The 16,577-nt window shown below is 46.3% G+C and overlaps 1 protein-coding gene across 7 annotated transcripts in view; it reads right to left on the bottom strand.

Annotated features, from left to right (window-relative positions):
- The window catches only part of CEP128 (centrosomal protein 128), an 864,240-nt gene that overhangs the window by 413,978 nt on the left and 433,685 nt on the right, over positions 1–16,577 (bottom strand). The window lies entirely within an intron of this gene.

Below are 16,577 nucleotides of genomic sequence, written 5' to 3'. Positions count from 1 at the left end.
TTTGTATTTATTCTGTTCTCCTCTGCTCCGCACTTTCCACTCTCCCCCTTCCATGCACTTTTCCCCCTTTCCCATTCCCATGCACTTGCACGTTCTCAATGTCACTGGGCCTAGTAAGATTGTTTTTTTGTTCTCCCTTGTTCTCCTCCCTTGCCTTGTTGCGCACTGAAACACTTGTGTACGAGCGCGATAGAAATAAAATACCATGTCATATATCTCATTTACATATCTACAAAACAGCCTATCTATCTCGAAATATCTGTGTGCTTAAAAAAGCTACTTCATCCATACAAAGAGATACTGTGTAAGTTACTCACTTTTACTCCGAGTCCACAGATCCCTTCCCTATTCGTTTGGTAGAAATATTGATTTTCGTCAGGGATTTGTCCGTGTTCCTTTTCTTTTTTCAGACTGTCTTTAATCATCATTTTAAAAGTCTTAGTCTTCCATGAAGTTCGTATTCAGAATAAATACTACATTAAATCCCATGTGCCCATCTCCATTTCTGAACCAGTGACCCTGCTCTGACATTCTCTTGCGGACCTGCTCATTACAAGACCTCTGTCAGCTAATACCAGCTTCTGCATTGATGCGGTCACTGGCGGTCACACCGGGCTGGCGGGAAGAGTCAAAATAGTCCATCGTTCACTACTTAGGCTGTTGAAGGCAATAATTACCCTGACTCGCGTACACAGAGGCTTCTCAGCCGGAAGATAGGAGCTCGGAGATGATGACAGGCAAAATGGCGTGGGTGCGTATCGCCGCACTTCATCGACGGCATGAGCCACCCAGATAGGGCAAAAGAACCGGGAGGAAGCAAGCCAAAATTACACAAGAGGAAATCCTCTGCTCACATAGCACTGCATGCTGCATTACTCTCCATCACTATAGAGTAACAGGTTCTACGCTGTCCTACAGATGTAAGAAACACCAAGGAGGCAGAGAAACGAAGAACTCTCACTCATAGAGTCCACGTCTTCCCTTAGATTACGGTGGTGAGCGGAAACACCTACAAATTCAACTAAATTCGTCATGCTTATCCAGCAGTACTTATGTATGTGTCTCTTTTTTATGAATTGTGAGCCAACCAGAAATATCCAACTCAAAAAGAAACCAAAACCATATTAAACGTGTGAGCACCTATGTGAACTAGCCTGCTTTAGAAAAATTAGAGACGTAGAGATTCTAAAAACAGGGGAAACCCGCTGTGAGCTACTTTACTTGTTTATAAACCCTGTTATGCAGTTTCCCAGGGGGGATTGCGACCCCTAATTTAAAAACAAATCAGATCATTCCCTAATCTCAAAATGATCATAAGGACACGGCTGTCAGAGTGAGCAACCAGAAGCGGGCGGTCCAAATCAACTCTGGCTAGCAGCCCATCCCCAATGCGTGCCGCTAGACAGGGGCACACACATTAAATATGGTTTTGGTTTCTTTTTGAGTTGGATATTTCTTGACTCACAATTTATTAAAAAAATATATAAGTGATGCTGAATATGCATGACGAGTTCAGTGGAATTGTTAGGTGTTTTTTCTTCTATGTTTATCCACTGTTTTAGACAGGCCGGTCACCACCGTAATCTAAGAGAAGACGCGGACTCTACAAGGGAGAGTTATTTGTTTCTCTGTCTCCTAACCTAATAGAGAGGATTTTTTTTTTGTTACACCTGTAGGACAGTGTGTGTTCTGTGGTTGTCTTGTCCAATTTGTGTGAGATTATATTTCAGAGTAAAGGGCAGGTCCCAACAGCTTCTCACTGGCCCCTTCGTGTGGTATTGATAGAGTAAGGGCTGTCATCACCCAATCATGATACTCGACGTGTTGTTTCGAACCCGTGACCACTGGAAACTACACCCCCTGACTCCTCCAAGTCACCCTGTGGAGTCAGATCATTCCCAGTGCCTCTATCCTTGCACAATCAGCCACTGGAAACTACACACCCTGACTCCTCCAAGTCACCCTGTGGAGTCAGATCATTCCCAGTGCCTCTATCCTTGCACAATCAGCCACTGGAAACTACACACCCTGACTCCTCAAAGTCACCCTGTGGGGTCAGATCATTCCCAGTGCCTCTATCCTTGCACAATCAGCCACTGGAAACTACACACCCTGACTCCTCCAAGTCACCCTGTGGAGTCAGATCATTCCCAGTGCCTCTCTCCTTGCACAATCAGCCACTGGAAACTACACACCCTGACTCCTCAAAGTCACCCTGTGGGGTCAGATCATTCCCAGTGCCTCTATCCTTGCACAATCAGCCACTGGAAATGAGCTGGACGTTGTCCGACTTATCAGCATCGAACGCCGCTTTATCCGAATATCTATATTCCCAGACTTCTCAATGTTTAGTATTTTAACATTGCTTCTTCAGAAATATTGACCTATTTTTAATTTTGGCTGTTAGGTTTTCTAAACGCGCCGCTTATAAGCCAAAACTATTATCATTGGAAGTGAAAATAGGAAAGAGATGACATGATAGGAGGGACACACTGCCTGTGGGTGTTTGGCTATTTTCACACTGATTGACTACCCGTGGCTTTAATGCAGCTGAAACCAGCGCCAGATGTGATGAAGCAGTCTAAACCACGTGTGCCTTCAGCCACTTGATTTATAAGCAGTATGTGTGTCTGAACTTCTGTTCCTTACACTGAATGCCTTTTACAAGCAAGCATTGGCCAAGCCATAGGTTTTGGCTGTCATGTAGGTATTAGATAGGCATTTGGCAGGCACTGCCATAATATGCCCAGCTATTAGCACCATTTGCCAGCTGTTGACATCTAATGGCCTGCCAAGTAGTACCATTATGTCATTGGCTATAAAATGCAGACCCTATGCCTGTCCAAAATCCAACATTGCTGGCTCTGACATTGCGTGTTAAAAATTGCTCTGTAATTGCAAGCCGTTGTCACTGTACCACCACATTCGTAATGAGGCCCATAGAAACCCATAATTGTGGGTTGTGATGCAACCCCTCCCAGGGATAGATGATTTTCTGATTAAATATATTGAAATTCACCAGAAGATATGCACTGTGCATACCATGAGTGCGTAGGCCAAAAGCTGTATGAAAAGACTCATGATTATATCTGCAGAGAAAAAAACATGAAAGAAGGTCAACCTGGATTCCTGGATTCCTACCTTCCACAGAAGCCTCCCTTCTACCAGAAAAGGGCAGAGGATAAGAGAGCTTGTTAACACTGTCAAATATCAATAAAGCAAATAAAATGAAAAAATGAAGAAAAAAAAAAGAAGGAGCAACTGACCGTGCAGGAAACTCAATGGACTGGAACACTGTATAACACAGCTACCCAAATGAATGGTATGAAATGTACTAGCAACTGGTCCAGAGATCGAGGCTTATGGACTACTCGTTGTGGGGATGGACATAACAGATTTAGTTTTTCATATGAGACTATGTACTGGTTACGGATTATTGATGCAAGAACACCATATTGACAATCTGTGTTTCTCTTGTGTGAAGAATCCAGGGAATTTGTCACCTCTCCCCAAGGGGGGGGCACCCCCCTTTTGGGACTAGGGAGGTGAGCCCACTAAGCTTAACACCCCTAGGACACAAGGCAAGCAGGATCCCACTGCGGTGACCATCTACTCCCCCTTGGAGAACAGGCCAACCCTTGACAGGGATATCCTTTCTTGTCCCAGGAAGCTAATGTTTTTATTGGCTATATGTGGATTACACCAGGCAACTATGGGAATGTTTATAAAGCGGTAGATGGTATGGTTTCTGATCCCTTACTGTTGCTCTCATTGGATGAAATGAAGGACCAATGGACTGTTCTGTCTACTCCCAGGGAGGAACATAAAGGGCCCTTGAGACCGATCAAGAGAGGGAGAGCAGGAGAGAGGAACACAAGTCTGCAGAGCAGAGAAGCAGACCAGGTTCCGTAGCCCTTACAAGCGAAGTCAGTAAGCAGTCCCATGCACACGGCATGGAGTGCAAAGCTGCGAGAAAGACTGCAGAACTCTGATACCTGTATCCAGGCATGAAGCTGGAGAAGCTCGGCCCCGCCGACAAGAGCAGCAACGCAAACATATGAATCGTGGTCGACCATGCGCCGGCTGGAGCGCGCACCCAAGTCCTGTTGTGAACCAAAGGGATGCACAGAAGCCTGCGCACTGATACGGAAGATAGAAGAGAAGCTGGAACCGCATTGCCGCCCATGAACGCCACCGTAGAAATCTAGGTGCGCAGTGCGTTCAGGGAACTGGGAGGAGGGTGGATAGGCCTGCATCCACTCCAAGCCCCGGTGACAAGCAAAAGAGCCCAAGGGTTCTGAGGCACTGAACTGCCTCAAACAGGCTGAGAATCCATATACCACAAGTTGGCATTAGATGCTAAAGAGCCCAAGAGGAGCTGAGGCACAGAAAACCCGAAACAGGGCGAGAATCCACATACCTCAAGTCGGCTGAGAAGCTAAACAGTCCAAGAGATGCTGTAACACCAGATAGCCCAAAAAGGGGGTGAGAATCCATATGCCCCAATACGGGGCGAGGAGGTAAACAGACCAAGAGGAGGTGAGGCACAGATAACCCGAAACAGAGCGAGAATCCATATAGCCCAAGCCGGGGCAAGAAGGCGAATAGCCTAAGACGGGGCTGAAGCACCACATTGCCCAAAATTGGGTGAGACCCCATATACCGCAAGTTTGGGTGAGCAGCTAAAGAGCCCAAGAGGGGCTGCAGCACCAGATACCTGGAACGGGATGAGAATTCATATTCCCCAAGCTATGGTGAGAAGCTAAATGGGCCAAGCGGGCTGAGAGACCAGATACCCCCCTCAAGGAGTTGTGAAATCCGAGACCCCAGGGAGGGGTAGAAGCCAAAGGTATGCCAAACAATGGGCGAGACCCCATATACCCCAAGCTTGGGTGATAAGGTGAATAGCCCAGGAGGGGCTGAGAGAACAGATACCCCCACAAGGGTGTGTAAAACCTGAGACCTCAGGATGGGGAGAGTAACCATCAGGCAGGCCCAGAGTGGGCCGCCATCAGATCAACCCCAGGAGGGGGGGGTGCAACCCAAGACCCTAGGATAGGGGGAGGAGCCAGAGGGATTCTGAGTTAAGACGGACTTGCCTCGGCTATCTAAGGACAATTGAGAGGACTTTGCTTTGTACAGGACTGGGACGAAATAGCAGTCCAGGAGGCCTAGAGACATTCACTACTCCCATGTATAGTGGGCGGAAATCCCCAAGGAGACTTATTCAACATTTTAGCTAGAACTGTGAATCGGGCGAAAGGCCAAGAGACGTTGGCTGGTGATGAGATTGGAATCCTGCTTAAGGCAAGAAGCCCTTATCTAATCCTGGCAGGGTCTAGGGAAGGTAGGAAACCAGCCCTGTGGGCAAAAGGCCCTCAAGTGATTTTGCATTCCGATTAGATCATTTTCCTTTGTAGTGGTAGGGATCAGGCTAGTTTAGGTTTCCAGAGGGTGCACCAACTTTACTTTGTACCACATCCTGACATACATCCTTTTAACTCTTTTCTTTTTCTTAGCATAGGGACCAGAGTCGAAGGGCTAGTACAAAGTTTTGACTCCTGATTCTGAATTCCCAGTTGATAATGGACATTTTAAATAAAATATATATTTTTTAAACTAGATAAAGAAAGTGACAAAAGTTGGTTACAAATAAAGCTTCAGTGAAAAAGGACGACAGGCTCTGCTTTCATGAAGTCAGTAAGGAAGGGTCTTTTAAAAGTCAGATCTGTTGATAATTGGCCAGTATTACTGATGAAGATATCTAGCCAATAAGAAGCAAAATGCAGCTTCATGACCTCTATGTTTGTGCTGGTTTTGGGGTACTGAGGAATATCTTGGTTGAGTCCGGGTTCACTCTAAACCAAGAAGAGGTCTTCTTTTCTGCTGGGACACAAAGGGTTTTCAATCCCAGTTTTCCCAGATAAGAAATCAAGGAATGCTTAGATGGACTCTTTTGAAGATAAATTAGTACCCAGCGAAAGGTTAATCAGAATGTAACAAACAATCTGATTGGCCCTTGCCGTGGCTCTACCCGACTGGGAATCCCTCGCCCGGGTTTCCTTTCCTTTGTTCCCGGCAGGGGGCATGGCAGCCCATCAGCCAATGAGGAGGCCTGAAACAGGGAAATCCCTGCTCCGAGCCTCTACACGGCTGGAGGCTGCATCCTCCCCGTCAGGGATTCAGCTAAGTGTTTTGTCCCTCTCCCCCACCCCATTCTACAAACAATCCCCTGCCTGCCCTCCCAACCCCACTTTCCTTCTTTTTCGTCCTTTTTCAGGAGCAAACGCGCTGGGAATACTTCTGCCCCCAGCGCGTCCGATTCCGATAGCCGCCATACAAAGGGAAAACAGACTACGTTTTCCTTTCCTGGCAACCATTTTATAAAACTTTTCTGTTCTGAAACACTGCATCCTTTCAGAACACAAAACCAAAACTATTAGTACCCCGGTCTTGCTTCGCTCTGGCCTGCAACTATGGGCCCCGGGGCATTACCTGACTCGGTAATGCCCATGTGGCTCGGGGCTTATTGATCAATTAGAGTCATGCCCATTGTTTGGACTTATGCAGGCTCCCTAAGTGAGGGCATGCAATCATTAAAGCAACAGAGTCCCCAACCCCTCTAGCCAGACAATGGGCCTCATTACGAGCTTGGTGGTATCTGGGCGGAAAATCCACCCAGAACCACCAAACTGTATTACCGTTGCAGGTACTTGATCCAGCTCTTAGCTGGAGGTAAATCGGGTGCCCCACTGGCAAATGTGTACTTTACTGGTGTGGTAACGTGTCGGTAGATGGAATTACTGGCACGTTATTACCGCACCAGCAAACTCATAATGAGGCCCATTATCCCGCCACGGGTAATTATGCATGCAAGTGTGAGAAGGAAGACCAATACCAATTGTGCTCTCAAGTAGCTCCCCGAAGCCACAACAAGGACCGGATACCTTTGCCACTGCTGCAGCCAACATGCTTTGGATATAGATGCATTTGATCTGCTGATGCCCCAGTGATTAGTTGAAGAAGTAACGCGGAAAGCACATGCCTCATTCATAAAACTTTCTGGCCAAGATCCAACTGAACCTTCTTCAGTGTTTCACGTATATGAGTTAATTCAATCCTACTAGGATACGCCATACCGGTCGCATTTAAGTGATTATGCAATGCCATACCCATTCCAGATGAAAATTAGAGAATTTCACATGAACGGTATAAGCAAAATAAAAGTGAGCACTCCACCAAATGCAGCGCTAATCCCTACAGGGAACTCAAGGACTAAGTGCAGAAAAGGCAGAGAGGACAAAAGCAGGGTGTTTGCCCAGGAAGGCAAAGATCCTAAGTGGAACGAGAGACCCTAAATGACTGCAAACAAGGGCTCCAAGTTATCGCCATTGCTATTTAGCAACTATATGAAACCACTCATGGATCTGATCAGGCAATAAAGTGTTACCACTCCTGTCAGAATGAGGCACACATGTTACTGCAAGCCAATTGGCTGGAGGGAGACTTGGATGGGAACCAGTGTTGTTCAGCTGAATCCTGCTACAATAACATCATCGTGATCGCTCACTATTCGTCTTTGCTCATCTTAATTTTATAAAGTCAGCCAATTGTGGCGTGGCCTTGGACTTGGATAAGCTTTCACTAGCAGATACAGCTGGTGCAGCAGTTCAAGCTCCTTCTATACCTGAATAACGTAAAATGTCCTGCATTTCCTACGAGCACATCCAATCAATTTGCATAGATGATAACAGTCCATAGAGGGACAGATGTTCATCTGTGCATTGGCCTCAGCCACACCAAGACCCTCACTTAAAAAATAAGCATATTTGGTGTAACTTACATAACACCAAGCACCGCCACAAACAAGCATATGTTGATGTCCTCCCTGTGCAATATTGGATTCATGCAACTGTGCGTTGGTTCCACCCAACTCCAATGCATGGCCATGACATCCAACGCAACATCTGTGGTAGTAAATATGGAGCCATTGCCATCTCAACCCCTTAGTTACACTTTTCTCCCCAGCGGCCATCAGCTAAGGGGGCACAGAAGGGCAGGAGGTAAATTAGCTATACAAAATGAGGATTAGGTCAATGGGGCCATGTGGAATCCATCTGAAAGAACATTACACAGAGGCAAGTAATTTGTTCTTCTAAAGGATCCTCCCTCCCACAGACTCCCTATCTTAGATAGACTATCATGGCAGTATCAAACCCCCGGAGGAGGGAGGCTAGCCGGAGCAGAATCTAGACAAGGAAATACTGGCGCATAACCCACCCAACATAGACCTCCTGACCAGTCACGAAATCCAGGCAATAGTGCTTAGCAAACAGTGCCAGGAGTTCATGTGGCTGCCTCACAAAATGCAGAGCAGATATGGGCACCATATCTCTGGCAGGGTGAACCCCGACGCATTCAGGCACATCCTTCCCAGGCAGATCATAGAACTCTGAAATGCAGAGGATGATCCTTCCTCATCGAAAGAATATTCTTTGTAATGGAAAAGCCCACATGAGGAACAGAGTACCCAACAAAGAGCTGGCCATCCAATGTGCCTCATCCAAGAGATATAGTAGTGTAGATGCGGGTTGATACTTCAGATGAAACCTCAATCCTACCTTGGATTAATGAGATGAAGGTACAAAACTAGAAGGTGAATCTTTAAAAACTGATGGAAATGTGACAACCCATGCAGGGAAGGCTGAACATACTCTGTCACTTTCTTCTTAAAGAATAGCAGATACATTGGCTTCACTGAAAACCGAGGGGCCTCATTCACCCACCTCGCCGAAGTGATGGTAACCAGGAAGACCACTTTAAGGGTGAGTAATAAGAAATAAAACGAAAGGCCTCAAACTGAGCTGCGATCAAGAAAGTCAAGAAAAGACTGAAGGCCATGCCGGGAGAACAAATCACTGCAAGAACTGCTTAACAGGGGGGGGGGGGGTGGTAAAAAAAATGAGCCCTATTTGGGGACCATCTAAAGACAGAAATAATACCCAGATACCATTTTAACTGTGTTGTTTTTCTGCAGGTGCAGCTGTGTCAAAGAACACAAAATTCAGAACATCAAAAGGTAGTCAAGGGGTCCAGACCATCGTCATTGCACCAAGACGAAAACGTAATCCACCTGCAGGCATGAATAAACTTGGTGGCAGGACTCCTAGCTTAAAGAAGTACATCTAGGACGTTATACCATAGCCTTTCAGCCATCAAGCATGGAGTACCCAACCACCACAATAGGAGACGATCCACCCCCGACGGAAGGGGACGATGAGAGCAGATGGACACATCCAGCAATTCCAGGTCCATGGTCACTCATCATGTCTGTAGCCATCGTGAGCATGGTGGACCGAAAAGTGTTCCATTTCAGTAAAACCAGCTGAATGACTGGAACGCATGAAAGAGAGGGAAGTTCCATTAAAAAATCAATGCCCCCTTCCCATCCACCAGAGACTGCCATGTGGGAAACTGCCTGGAGTAGAAATGCATACACTGCCTCACCCTTCGATAGTCCAGATGAGCGCTCCAGCCTTTATGCAAGACATCCGTGATTACTGTCAGCTCAGGCCAAGGATGCCATAAAGACTAACAGCCTCATCACGAGTTTGGTGGTAACCCTAAAAAATGTGTCATTAATGATGTTACCACCACATTCAAGGGTCAGCCAAATCATGGTTTTGGCTGCATTTACCCCTCAGCTTTGAGCTGGGGGGTAAAAGTACCAGAAATTTGGTGATTTTCGGCGCAATTACTGCGCAGTAATACCGTTGACGCTAGTTGCGCTGAAAATTCCCCATTGGGCCCAATGGGGAATGAGGAATTCCCGAATATGCTCAATGGGAATTACTGTTCCGCCAAACCTGTGATCTGGCGCTAATAGCGCCAGGGGGTGGGCGGTAACGCTATTAGCCCCGGCAGTATCCTGGCGATAATACTGCTGGGATACCACCCAACTCGTGATGAGGCCCTAAGTTCTAAGACCACTGACAAAGGAGCAGCCACTGGAGCAATCTCATGCACAACCGAGCGTAGGGAACCATGAAGAGGCAGGATGCGACTCGAGGGCCTGGAGGATTTGGGCCAAGTGACCATCTTGAACTTCTCCATGTGCAGGTATAGGTTCAGAAGCCCAAGAAACAAGATGGAATGCCAACCCCAGCATAATTTGGTATTAGAAAGTAAAGAGCACTGTAAGGGTGCTGTAGAGGAACAGGTGGGTGTGTTTTCCTTAGCTCCCGCCCCCTCACTACCGTCAGACTGGAACAGCAGGAGAAGAGCTGTATGTGGGACCCCATGTGTTGTCCCTATACCACATTGAGTGTATGAGAGACGATATGCAGGCAACCATACTAAATGTACCCTCATACTGAAAGAGTGGAAAGATGTGAGCACGCATCATTGGACCTCATGTAGTGCTGAGTGAAATCTGACGAGGGCAGAGTGATGCCATGAAGGAGATATATGAGGGCATACAAAAACGATATGAAAATACTTGAGAATAATAATGTAACTGCAGTTACAAGAGAAACATGTACGAAATAATAAAGTAATCATATACAAAAAAGATACAGTAACTTGCTCATCAATAGTGTAAATAGGCAGTAACGCAAGGTAGATGAGACATATAGTAGCTTGCTATAGAGGAAAATATAATGTGGCAAGGACTGCCAATATAGGAAAATGGGCATCGACTTGTGTTAAGATTCAATCCAGCTACTTCAGAGAAAGACCAGGGATGCAGAATCAGGAGTCGTTGGAGAAACAATTTTGTGTGCAGAATAAAGAGGAGTCTATGTTGGCCTAGGATCAGGGGTGCTATTTTTAAGGATTAATTGCAAAGCACAAAGGGTGTGTCAAGAACTCATGGTGGCAACAGTACATACAGACACAAGTGATCACAGTTCAAGGGTGTTTATTAAATTGTATAGGTAGATGGAAAAACCCCTAATCTAAACCTAAATCTACGATGGCAATAAGCTTCGACCATCAAACAATAATAAGGCAGTTCGAGTGGCGTTTTGTCAAATAAAAGGGCCTATACTAAAAAACCTATTGCAAATCCTTACGCTAAATACAAAAAGAAGTGTGGGATAATGTTCATAAGAAAGAAGGAAGTGTTCACAAAAAATAAGTCAGGATGCGGTAGTCACGGTCTCCCTTCCCTGCGTTTTAACCACAGGGCAAGGAAGGATTCTGGAGCACAGCAAATGGTCGAGCTTTTGCAGCATGAGCCAAAAGTTCCGCACTTAGCAATCAGGGCCTTCAGTGATTAAGTTGCTTTTCTACAAAATGGTCCTTGCCTCTGCGGACCTGATGTGTTTCAAAATAATAAAAGTTATTTTCCGTATACGCCACAGGTGATGACATTTCACTCCTGGATCCCCTTCTTCCAGGCTCAGATCTACAAAAAGTTTGGAATGATATCAGGGCCTTCGGTAGTTACGTTTTCTCGTTTCCGAGGGCCCGATAGGCTCAACGTACCAAAACAAAAGTTCAACAAAAGTTAATTTCTGGTTGCACTTTGGGTGGTGCTGCCTCACCCTGGAATCCCTCTCTTCCGGGATCAGACCCCTCTCGAATGTCAACCTCCCTCTGTTGGGTTTATTATGTCTTGGTGATGGTTTTCCACCCCTGTATCCCCCTCTTCTGGGGGGACATATAGTAGAGGAGGAGAAAGACGGTGTGAACCAAGAGGGTGACAAAGATGAATCAACCTTCTCACTATTTAGCCTCCTTCAGCTGGTTCACTACGGCTTCTCAACACAATTTCATCTGTGACATTCACAAATCTTAATGTCCTTTTAAACAGTTCACTGTGGACATCCCTCTGTCGGATTCACTCTTGTCAACACACTGTATATCAGGACTTTGACTTCACCCCTTGTTTATCGGCATCCCTCCTTCGGGTTCACTCTTGCTAATTTTGTCAATCGCACATTTTCTCAATTAGTTCCTCCGATGCCATATTCACTTCCCCTAGCTTCACAATCATCTGTCGGTCAAAGACTTTCGACTGTACAAAAGGATTTTATTGGACCCCTGTATGACCACTTTGACCCCTTTGTCGCTTTTCCCAAGGCCTTCTGGTAACGGTAGTTTCAACAAATTGGGTAATCTCCCAAAGTCTCCTGAGTGAGCACCCACGTGGTGCCGGACTCCTCTGTTGCTGGTTTAACCCCTTCTGGTATCAACAGTTCTTTGTACTTTCCCAGTTCAACTAGCAGTTTGTTACTTACCTTCAACACAGTTTGGTTTCTTATCGGCTCTCCCCTCGACTCACCAGCTGTGATGAACCGCTTGGCTTTTCTTCTCTCTGGAGTCAAGGTTGGTACTACAGAGACCAGCCTATTTCCCCGGTTTGGTTATTAGCAGTGCAAGGCCCTGTGTACTGTTGACATCTGCTGCAACACACTCCGGCTATTGTTTACAGTTACAAATCCTTCTTCGGAGGTTTGACAGGCTTTGGTCGGAAAGGGCAAAGTTGCTTTTCTCCTCGTCACCCTCTTGGTTCACGCCGTCTTTCTCCTCCTCATGAACTGCCTTGCTGAGTTAGCTCTCTCGTCATGCGGTCTGCCTTGCTCGTATTGTGCTCTCATGCTCCACCTTTTATCCCTGTGGGGAAGGGAAAGGACCGTCAGGTGTGTGCATTTCTAGTTAATTGCCTGACCCCTGTGTTAGGACAGGTCAGGTAAATGGCTCGGGTGTTAGTCCATCATCCTTCGTGATAAGCAAAGGTATTCGCGTTTGAAAGGGTGGTAGAGTGTTTGAGTATCCTACGTAGTAGGTTGGGGAAAAGGTGTTATAAGAAGAGGGATACTGGGTCTCACCCGTCGGTGCCCCACTTCCACTCCCCGAGGACCCCTCATCCAGGTGATACTCCCTCACTGGTCCACCCCAGGAACTGGATCCAAAAGAGATGGCTGTGTCCTGGCCACCAGGATGACAGATCCCTAGGGACTAGCAAGTGAGACACCTTCAGGTTCCTCACAGGAGGCAGACGGATAAGCCATGTACCTAACACATATTTCTCTTAAGATTAAAGAAGAAGAAAACATCTGCAAGAGACAAGTATTGGACAATTAACAGTGGATAGCGCTCCTAAAAGATGTAGTGAGGAACTCTCTAGAGGCCAAGAGAAGCAAGAACACCCAGTGTAATTAAATAAAATAGCAATAAATAAGATTGAAATGGACACATTTGTGGTCAATTTGCACGTGATTCAGAAGTCAAAAACAAGGGCTATTCATTAAGCTTTAGATGAAAATGGTGATGTGCTTACACTCCCTCGAATGTCCCAGAACAGAGAGAAGACTACATGGTCAACTGCAGATGGGAACCTTGGACTTAAGGGTGTACTGATGAGAGATGATGGACTATTTGGTAAAGTGTGGAGTGATCTGTTGTGACCCAAGCACCTGGGTTTTGTTTTGCTTACGTGCTGCTAACGAGCCGAAAGTCCAAGGTTGAATGAGCATGCCAACCAATCAGTCTATGGGGCAACGTGGTATACATTGTTGCACAGACCAATCTGCTGCTATTTTCTCCGTTATCAGTATTGTACGTATTTACGGGTAGTTCAAGGTGTGCCCTACAGATAAGGGGGTAGCCAATAAAGTACTAACCCCTATGCATACCGTAGGTATGCATGTTCCCCTAACCAATCCTTCCCTTCAATAGGTTTTGTAGTTTCCCACGTAGGATGACATCATAGAGGACGCATATTGGGGTATATAACCTTTGTATAAACCTTTGCAAGGATAAAATTCAAAACAAGGCTTTCTGGGGCCTAGGTCCAACATACCTTCAGCTATCCCTCCCAAATACCTCCCCTATTTAGCTCTTCGCTCCTCTAACTCTCTCAGGGTCAGTCGTTTTTCAAAGAAACAAGCTGGGGGTAGATCTCTTGTCTTCGGCTGGGGCCTCCCTCTGGAACAGCCTCCCGGCCACTCTAAAACTTGAGGAGAACCATCTCCAGTTCTGGAAGCACCTCAAGACCTTCCTCTTTGCTTCTGCCTTCGCTCCCCTTCTCTTGGCACCGTGCACCTGGCCACCCTCTGTCCTCCGGACCCAGGTACCCGCTCACCCTGCCACTCTCCCGCTCTGCCTCCGGGCCACCCCTTGCACTGAGGTTTGTATCTGTACCCCCCCTTTTCCTACCTACACTTATCAGGCCTACCCTGTCTGCTGCCTTAAACCCAGCACTTGCCACTTGCTGGCTGCACTACCACTGTTTGCTGCCTTCATTATTTACTCATTATTATTTATCGGTTTCTCCTTTGGTCCGCACTTTTCACTTTACCTCAATGTCACTAGGCCTAGTAAGATTGTTGTTTTGTTCTCCCCTGTTCCCCTCCCTTGCCTTGTCGCACTCTGAAACACTTGTGTACGAGCGTGATAGAAATAAAATATCAATATAATCAAGTTTGTTTGTGAGTGTGCGTGCATCAGTCCATTGTTCTTCAGTTCGCGCTGCTTTATTAAACTCAGAATAAAGTAGTATTTTGCCATATTTTCTGTGCCTGTCTGGTTATTCGGTCTGAGATTGTTTATTGGTAATTCCATATAGCACAAGAGACGCCTCAAGGTGCTGCAGCACAGTGCAGAAGAAGGAGACTGACACACGTGGCATAGTGATTTCTGTAGACTTTTCTTTTATGTAAAAATAAAGAGAAAACCTATCTTTCCCTATATCTATGAGTGGATTCCCTCCCTCAACTAAAACACAAATGGGTTTGTCAGGATGTCTTTGTAAAGTCCACCACCCTGTGACAAAAGTCCCTTTCTCTGTCCCTTACACTTACAACTAAACTAAGAAGAGTTGCACCAATGCAGAATGACTCCCTCCTCCTGGGGTGGAGTGCACAGTTCTGGTATCAAGTTCTTCACCAGGGGGCATGAATCCCTTTGCCTGGTCTTTGTTATTTACAAACAACGGTTGTTTGATCCCCCAATAGTTTCTATCAAAAGTTCACAGTTTATTTGTTCCCAGGGGGAATGACTCATTTCCCCTGGATCACAGGTTTGATCCTCCTTACAAGTTTAGTCACCAGCAGAATTACTTCCCTCTTCCAGCTTCCTTGGCTTTGTTCCCACATTTTATAAAACCTGGGGTAATGGTTCCTTTCCCCCGGTCTTTCTCAGACTTAGTTGCATAGTTCACAACCCCAGGGGGAATGACTCCCTTCTCCTAGCCTTTCTCAGCACACTCTGTATGACAGACTTGGTTCACTTTCCTAACAGGTAATGCCACAAAGAAGATGACTTGCACTATTCTTCTTTTGGGGTTTCGGTCCCAGACTCAGGCTTTCCTCTGTTTTATGTTTGGCAGACCTGGTTCACTCTCCTGCCAGGTACTGCCTCGAAAAAGATGAATTATATTGATCCTCTTTAGTGGGTGTGGGTTTTAAGAAACCTAGATGGTGTCTCACCCGCTAGTCCACAGGGATCTGTCATCCGGGTGGCCAGGACATGGTCATCGCTTTTGGATCCAGTTCCTGCGGTGAACCAGTGCAAGAGGATCACCTGGGTGAGGTGTCTTCGGGGAGTGGAAGTGGGGCACCAGATGGTGAGACGCGGTATCTCCGTCCCTGTAACACCTTTTCCCCATCCTACAAGGTAGGATACCTAGGAACTTAACCACCCCATTTGCCGACAAAAACACTTTCTCACGAACAGTTCAACGTGAGCGAAAACAGACTAACATAGCCGTATACCTGACATGTCCCAACACAATGGTCAGGCACAGTCAGGCAATTACTGATCATTACACACACCTGACTTCCATCACACTTCCCCAAACGGATAAAAGGCGGAGCAAGAAAGCACACTCTGAGTGAGGAAAAGCGCACAAGGAAACAGCAGTTCCAAGATGCCATTTTAATACAAGGAGAAAGACAGCAAGCCCAGATAGGGTTTCAAGGAGGGAAGTGCCCTTGACCTTTAAAGACCAGTACTTTCACAAACCTTGAAAAGTAAGAAGCATAAAACCAGGTACTAAAGCTGAACAAACCTACTATGTGCATCGAAGGTGCCTGGAGCTCTCCTACATCGATAAACAAGGCGAGGAGGAACGATTGCCGCCATGGTACTGTCCTTGGCTGATGCAACAAAGCAGTGCCAGTAAAGACAGCACAGCCGGTCAGTCAGAGAGACCGATACCAAACCAGCTTATGTTTGAACCAAGGTTGCAAGTGACAACATTGTATGAAGAAATCCAAAGAGGACAGTGTGTGAAACACATGTGATGAGCAACGCGAATATAATTGGAAACCCAAGGAGTGAACGTACATTTGGGAGGCCAAGTGAGATACTGTATACAGAGTGGTCTAGCGCCACGTGGGTGCTCACTCGAAGGTCTCTGTTAGGTATCCAACCGAATGGCAACTGTATTGTAAAAGATATTTTGTATCAAAGGGGTCCTGCAACAGGTCAAGCTAAATCCTGTGCACATTCAAAAGTCTTCGATAAACGAGGGTGGCCTACAATTGATCCGATCCCAGCTGAAGAAGACTAATTGAAAAGAGTAAGGATCTGAGCCCGGCTGAGGGGGATCCAGGGTGAACCCTGAGTCA

Source organism: Ambystoma mexicanum, chromosome 14 (genome assembly GCF_040938575.1).
Source record: "Ambystoma mexicanum isolate Mex_15411 chromosome 14, UKY_AmexF1_1, whole genome shotgun sequence".
In the NCBI taxonomy this organism is placed as follows: domain Eukaryota; kingdom Metazoa; phylum Chordata; class Amphibia; order Caudata; family Ambystomatidae; genus Ambystoma; species Ambystoma mexicanum.
The sequence above is the reverse complement of the archived record's forward strand: the minus strand, read 5'-3'. Positions and strand labels throughout refer to the sequence as shown.